Raw genomic sequence first — 8,187 nt, 5'->3', positions numbered from 1 at the left:
GGACAAAATGAAAGCATTTCTAAGAGGAAAACTCATAGCTCAGAGTGCCTCCAAAAAGAAACTAGAGAGAGCACACATTAGCAGCTTGACAACACACCTAAAAGCTCTAGGACAAAAGGAAGCAAATTCACCCAAGAGGAGTAGACAGCAGGAAATAATCAAACTCAGGGATGAAATCAACCAAGTGGAAACAAGAAGAACTATTCAAATAATCAACTAAACGAGGAGGTGGTTCTTTGAGAAAATCAACAAGATAGATAAACCCTTAGCCAGACTCACTAGAGGGCACAGGGAAAGCATCCTAATTAACAAAATCAGAAATTAAAAGGGAGACATAACAACAGATCCTGAAGAAATCCAAAACACCATCAGATCCTTCTACAAAAGGCTATACTTAACAAAACTGGAGAACCTGGATGAAATGGACAAGTTTCTAGAGTGATACCAGGTACCAAAGTTAAATCAAGATCAGGTTAATGATCTAAACAGTCCTATATCCCCTAAAGAAATAGAAGTAGTCATTAATAGTCTCCCAACCAAAAAAAGCCCAGGACCAGACAGGTTTAGTGCAGAGTTCTATCAGACCTTCAAAGAAGATCTAATCCCAGTTCTTCACAAACTATTCCACAAAATAGAAGCAGAAGGTACTCTACCCAACTCATTCTATGAAGCCACAATGACTCTGATACCTAAGCCACAAAAAGACCCAACAAAGATAGAGAACTTCAGACCAATTTCCCTTATGAATATCCATGCAAAAATCCTCAATAAAGTTCTCGCTAACCGAATCCAAGAACACATCAAAACAATCATCCATCCTGACCAAGTACGTTTCATTCCAGGGATGCAGGGATGGTTCAATATATGGAAATCCGTCAACATAATCCAGTATATAAACAAACTCAAAGACAAAAACCACATGATCATCTCGTTAGATGCTGAGAAAGCATTTGACAAAATCCAACACCCATTCATGATAAAAGTCTTGGAAAGATCAGGAATTCAAGGCCCATACCTAACCATGATAAAAGCAATCTACAGCAAACCAGTAGCCAACATCAAAGTAAATGGGGATTAGCTGGAAGCAATCCCACTAAAATCAGGGACTAGACAAGGCTGCCCACTTTCTCCCTACCTATTCAACATAGTACTTGAAGTCTTAGCCAGAGCAATTTGACAACAAAAGGAGATCAAGGGGATACAAATTGGAAAGGAAGAAGTCAAAATATCACTTTTTGCAGATGATATGATAGTATATGTAAGTGACCCTAAAAATTCCAGCAGAGAACTCCTAAACCTGAACAGCTTCACTGAAGTAGTTGGATATAAAATTAACTCAACAATTCAATGGCCTTTCTGAACACAAAGGATAAACAGGATGAGAAAGAAATTAGGGAAACAACACCTTTCTCAATAGTAACAAATAATATAAAATACCTTGGCATGACTCTAACTAAGGAAGTGAAAGACCTGTATGATAAGAACTTCAAGTCTCTGAAGAAAGAAATTAAAGAAGATCTCAGAAGATGGAAAGATCTCCCATGCTCATGGATTGGCAGGATCAATATAGTAAAAATGGCCATCTTGCCAAAAGCAATCTACAGATTCGATGCAATCCCCATCAAAATTCCAACTCAATTCTTCAATGAATTAGAAAGGGCAATCTGCAAATTCATCTGGAATAACAAAAAACCTAGGATAGCAAAAACTCTTCTCAAGGATAAAAGAACTTCTGGTGGAATCACCATGCCTGACATAAAGCTTTACTACAGAGCAATTGTGATAAAAACTGCATGGTACTGGTATAGTGACAGACGAGTAGACCAATGGAATAGAATTGAAGACCCAGAAATGAAAGCATACACCTATGGTCACTTGCTCTTTGACAAGGGAGCAAAAATCATCCAGTGGAAAAAAGACAACATTTTCAACAAATGGTGCTAGCACAACTGGCTGTTATCATGTAGAAGATTGCGAATTGATCCATTTCTATCTCCTTGTACTAAGGTCAAATCTAAGTGGATTAAGGATCTCCACATAAAACCAGAGACAGTGAAACTTATAACGGAGAAAGTAGGGAAAAGCCTTGAAGATATGGGTACAGGGGAAAAATTCCTGAATAGAACAGAAATGGCTTGTGCTGTAAGATCGAGAATTGACAAATGGGACTTCATAAAATTGCAAAGCTTTTGCAAGGCAAAAGACACCGTCAATAAGACAAAAAGGCCACCAACAGATTGGGAAAGGATCTTTACCTATCCTAAATCAGATAGGGGACTAATATCCAATATATATAAAGAATTCAAGAAGGTGGACTCCAGAAAATCAAATAACCCATTAAAAAAATGGGGCTCAGAGCTAAACAAAGAATTCTCCCTTGAGGAATACCGAATGGCTGAGAAGCACCTGAAAAAATGTTCAGCATCCTTAATCATCAGGGAAATGCAAATCAAAACAACCCTGAGATTCCACCTCACACCAGTCAGAATGGCTAAGATCAAAATTTCAGGTTACAGCAGATGCTGGCGAGGATGTGGAGAAAGAGGAACACTCCTCCACTGCTTGTGGGATTGCAAGCTTGTACAACTACTCTGGAAGTCAGTCTGGAGGTTCCTCAGAAAATTGGACATAATACTTCTGGAAGATCCAGCAATACCTCTCCTGGGCATGTACCCAGAAGAAGTTCCAACTGGTAATAAGAACACATGCTCCACTATGTTCATAGCAGCCTTATATATAATAGCCAGAAGCTGGAAAGAACCCAGATGCCCCTCAACAGAGGAACGGATACAGAAAATGTGGTACATTAATGGAGTACTACTCAGCTATTAAAAAGAATGAATTTATGAAATTCCTAGGCAAATGGATGGACCTGGAGGGCATTATCCTGAGAGAAATAACCCAATCACAAAGGAACTCACACAATATGTACTCACTGATAAGTGGATATTAGCCTAGAAACTTAGAATACCTAAGATATAAGATACAATTTGGTAAACACATGAAACTCAAGAAGAACGAAGACCAAAGTGTGGACACTTTGCCCCTTCTTAGATTTGGGAACAAAACACCCATGGAAGATGTTACAGAGACACACTTTGGAGCTGAGACGAAAGGATGGACCATCTAGAGACTGCCATATCCGGGGATCCATCCCATAATCAGCCTCCAAACTCTGACACCATTGCATACACTGGCAAGATTTTGCTGAAAGGACCCTGATATAGCTCTCTCTTGTGAGACTATGCCGGGGCCTAGCAAACACAGAAGTGGATGCTCACAGTCAGCTATTGGATGGATCACAGGGCCCCCAATGGAGGATCTAGAGAAAGTAACCAAGGAGCTAAAGGGATCTGCAACCCTATAGGTGGAACAACAATATGAACTAACCAGTACCCCGGAGCTCTTGACTCTAGCTGCATATGTATCAAAAGATGGCCTAGTCGGCCATCACTGGAAAGAGAGGCCCATTGATCATGCAAACTTTAGCAGCCTCAGTACACGGGAATGCCAGGACCAAGAAGTGGGAGTGGGTGAGTGGGGAAGTGGGTGGGGGAGCGTGGGGGGGACTTTTGGGATAGCATTGGAAATGTAAATGAAATAAATACCTACTTTAAAAAAACCTAAAAAAACAAACAAACAAACAAAAACTGCATGGTATTGGTACAGAGACAGGCAAGAGGATCAACGCAATAGAATTGAAGACCCAGAAATGTACCCACAAACCTATCTTCATTTGATCTTTGACAAAGCAACTAAAACCATCCAGTAGAAAAAAGACAGCATTTAAACAAATGATTCTGGTTCTACTGGAGGTCAAGATGTAGAAGAAAGCACATTGAACCATCCTTATCTTCTTGTACAAAGCTCAAGTCCATTGGATCAAAGGCCTCCACAAAGATACACAGACGCTAATAGAAGAGAGAGTGGTGAAGAACCTCGAACACATGGGTACAGGGGGAAATTTCCTGAACAGAACACCAATAGCTTGTGCTCTAAGATCAAGAATTGACAAATGGGACCCTATGAAATTACAAAGCTTCTGTAATTAATTTAATTCCTACATTGCTGGGCACCATATGACTTATTTTTTAGTCCTCCTCCCCTTTCAATCTCTTTAAAAAGGTGCTCTAGATGACAGGCAGACCAACAGGCAGGGGGTGGATATGGCAGTACTTCTTCATCCTACTCAGTAATTCATCAGTCATAATCCAACTGCATTTGGCTGGGGTCAAAGCAGTCGGGGTCCATGACGGGGAAGCCATTGGCTTGTTGTGTTTTACAAGCCGTTCAGCTTCCCAGCAGGCCCATTTTACATTCTGTTAACAGGAAGATAAGCTACAAAGATGGTCCTGAAGACCAGGACATGGAAAAACTGAAGAAGATGTTCAAATATTCCAGACATCCACCCCAAGATCCTGATCATAACTATGAAGGTCTAGATTCTTCACAAAGATGTGTTCACCCTAGGGTTCTTGGCCCTCCGACCAGCATGTAGTTGATTCTCATCCTCAGGGCCACTCCCACCAGAAAGCAGTTAGGCCACAGACTCAATAGCTGCAACCGGCACATATTCACTGAGGGGTCTTGAGGTGGGCGTGGGAAAACCAAGCTAGTATTTTATATATTGTATCTTAGCTAATAATATAGATACCAGTGAGCCATATGAAATTTCTGTTACATCACCTAACATAAATATCCTGGAAAACAGCATTAAAATAAATCAACATGTATTTCCACATTTTTCTCAATAATTTTATATGTATTTTTTCCTATGTCCCAAAACCGATTAAATAAACTTGCACACTGAAAAAAAAAGAAAAAAAAAAAGGCAGTGATGAGAGAGATTTTACTGGGTATTTGTGAATATATTTTAAAAAATAGGAAACATCATGCAAATAAAATGTAAAAGAAAGCGAGTAGCCCAAAAGATCATGGAACTAAGGATCTCCAAACACACATGGGAGAGTTGTGATCTTGAAAAAGCAGATTGTATAAAGTGTTCCGCCAGCTGATCCTACCTCTGGAGGAGTGGCTGAAAGATTTAGCTCAGGGCAAGGGCGCCACCTGCAGGACAAACTGAGAATGTGCTGCTTTGCTTGTCTTTCCTGGGAAGAATTCCAAACCTAGAATAATGGGGCACTATTTAAAATGGGCGATTGTGGATTCTGCATCTGTCTTAGGGTTTCTATTGCTGTGGAGAGACCTCCACGACCATGGGAACTGTTAAGAAGGCAAAACGTTTAGTTGGTGTTGGCTTACAGTTTCAGATGTTGAGTCCATTAGCATCCTGGCAGGAAGCATGGCAGCATGCAGGCAGACCTGGTGCTGAAGAAGGAGTGGAATATTTTATAACTTGACCCACAGGTAGCAGGAACAGAACTGCGCGCCACCGAGCCTGGCCTTAAGTGTCTGAGAGTTCAAAGCACACCCTCACAGTGACACACTTTCTCTAACAAGGCCACACCTACTCCAACAAGAGGATACCTCCTAATAGTCCCATTTCCTATGGACCAAGCATTCAAATACACGAGTCTATGGGAGCCATTCCTACTCAGACCACCACAGCATTGTAATTGCTGGACAACGAAGTTCCATGGAGACTGAAGGAAACATGGCAAACACAACTGTGACTTGTCTAGGTTATTCAGGAGCGATACTTCTGACTTCCTAGTTGTCTTCTCCAGTGGAAGATCTTAGAGCCTCAACGCCTCCAAGTATGCGGCCCAGTTTTCAGGGTTGGGTGATTGTGTGGCGTTTGTCGTTCAGGTCAGGACACACTTCCAGGTCAGTAACGAGGTGAATCGCTGAGCTTCGGTTTCTACACTTTTAGTGTCAGCCAGAAACTCGCTGCAAGCCAATGAACAACTTGCTGGAGGAGATCAAGTTGTACAAATGCTTGATTTTTTTTAATTTAAAATAGTTTTTATATGCAGTATATTCTGATTAAATTCTCCTTTCCTCTTAGTCCTCCCAGATCCTTGCTACTGCCCCTCCTTTCTGGGTCAACAGCCTTTCTGTGTCTTCTTAGAAAACAGACATCTAAGGAATAACAATAAAATACAATATAATGAACAAATTAATATATATAATAACATTTAATATAATATTAAATATAATTATGTAATTAAAATAAATTAAAATATAATTATATAATTGAAATAATATAATAAATGAATAAATAAAACAAAAGCAAATTTGGAATAGGACAAAACAACCAAAGAAGAAAATAGCCATAGAAAAAGTCCAAGGAGCACATAAAGATACAGAGCCACAGAGGTTTGCACGTAGTTACCCCACAAAAAAACAAAGCCAGAAATCAAAATATATATGTAAAGGACCTATAAGGTTAAAACAGAAATAAACTCTGACTTAATCTTATGAGAAAAAGAATGTCCAAAGATGCCATTGAATCCATGTTCTTTTGGCCATCTACATGCATCTACTACATGGGGCCTGACCTTAGAGACTCCCTTGAGAGAAACTGCTTTTTCTCGTTGCAAGTGACTAGCAGTGGGACGGAGCTTCTGGGTTAGGGATGGGGTGTGCATCCACCTCTCCTTTCAGGTCTCGTACCCCGTCCAGTGCAGATCCATGCAGGCCCCGTGCATGCTGCCTCAGTCTCTGTGGGTCTTGAACGCCTTGGTTCCTCGGTGGCTTCCATGCTCTGGTTCTTACAATCTTCTCACCTCCTCTTTCACCAATTCACTGAGACCTGGGGGCCTTGGGGTAGGGATTAGATGGAGACATACAGTTTGAGGCAGAGTGTTCCAAGGTTTCTCCCATATTGTCCCGTGCTGGGTCTCAGTATTTGTGCCTATCTGCTGCATTAGAAAGCTTCTCTCATGATGGATGAGCAAGATACTTACCTATGGATATAAGGGATGCTGTTAGGAGTCAATTTTGTTGCTGTGTTCCTTTAGAAAAACAGCAGTGTTTTGTTTTTTCTCAGGTCTCTGGGTACCCAAGTGACAGTAGGCATGGGTTCTACCTCACAGAGTAGAAGGATACATATTGTTAATTCAAAATATATATTGGTTGGCTACTTCCACAATGTTTGGGCCACTCTTGCGCCAGCATATCCTGCAGGTAGGTGAACCATTGTATGTTGAAGGGTCTGTAGCTGGGTTGGTGTTTACCTTTCTCCTTTGGTAGCCTCTGTCTAGGTAGGCACCAGCTCAACTTCTCTGTGTTCAATGAATGTGTCGGGAATGTCTTCAGCAATAAGGCCTTACCATCTTTCTGTGGAGAGAAACCAATAGTCTGGGCCATAGACTGGGCTGTTTTGGGGTTCTCCACGAACTTAATTAGAGGTAACCTGTTCATAGTACTAGAGACTTCACATACTACATATCTGAGGTTAGGATATAAAATCACCAAGGTGTCCCTTGAGCCTCGATCATAGTCTCTTCAAAGCCCTTGTAGCAATTATCCTGGAGTCCAGTGTCTGTGACATAGGGTTCCCGAATCCAAAATCTCCTTGTCTCTGTACTTCTTGCATTTCTTAATGACATGGGGTCTACTCTATCCATCTGTCAAACTAAAAGTACATCTATGCACACGGTGACTTGATTGTTAAGTGTATTTCAACATGGGGAGTGCATCAGAGAAGATATCTTCCCCAAGACAAAAAGCATCCTCATTGCCAAACATAAAGACTTTAAAAATTGTTCTCAAGACAAAGATGAGTGCTGCAGCCTCTGCTGAGCTTCTCCCAAGTGCTTGGGGTCTAGGTAGGCACAGGGAGACCTAGCAAGTTTGACTATATAGGCAAGCTGAACAAGGCCAGAGTGAACTGGGAGCTGGAATGTTGGGTGACCAAGTAGCAGGCCAAAGAGCGGAGCTGGAAAGACCCTTCTTCAGGGTTTTAGGTAAAGGAATTCTGCTTTTCAGGGCTTGATTAACCTCAAAAGGTTAATCACAGAGGTCTGTGGGAAAGAAAGACAGCAAAGTTTGACCAAGGGGAATTAGTGGGCATTTTGCTCAATTGGTCAATGAGGACAGATGCCAGGTAGAATATCTTTTATGGGAATTCATAAAAATTCATAAGATCTGCACCTGACCTTTCCCTAGATAAACACAGAGATTATCTACGGGTTCTTTCTGGGAGCACTGCAGGGTGGGGGCAGTGGCCGTGTCTGTGTCCTCGGGGGTGGGTCAACAGTGCCACCTAAGCCGGTGCAGTGC

At 41.4% G+C, this 8,187-nt stretch overlaps 1 long non-coding RNA gene across 1 annotated transcript; it reads right to left on the bottom strand.

The window, feature by feature from the left end:
- Window positions 1-4,834: 4,834 nt before the first annotated feature.
- On the bottom strand, window positions 4,835-6,941 carry Gm46983. Its single transcript, XR_001785427.1, has 2 exons — window positions 6,577-6,941; window positions 4,835-6,042 (listed from the first exon to the last, which is right to left on the bottom strand). It is a non-coding gene; the product is annotated as a predicted gene, 46983 (long non-coding RNA).
- Window positions 6,942-8,187: the final 1,246 nt, after the last annotated feature.

Source organism: Mus musculus, chromosome 6 (genome assembly GCF_000001635.26).
Source record: "Mus musculus strain C57BL/6J chromosome 6, GRCm38.p6 C57BL/6J".
In the NCBI taxonomy this organism is placed as follows: Eukaryota; Metazoa; Chordata; class Mammalia; order Rodentia; family Muridae; genus Mus; species Mus musculus.
The sequence above is the reverse complement of the archived record's forward strand: the minus strand, read 5'-3'. Positions and strand labels throughout refer to the sequence as shown.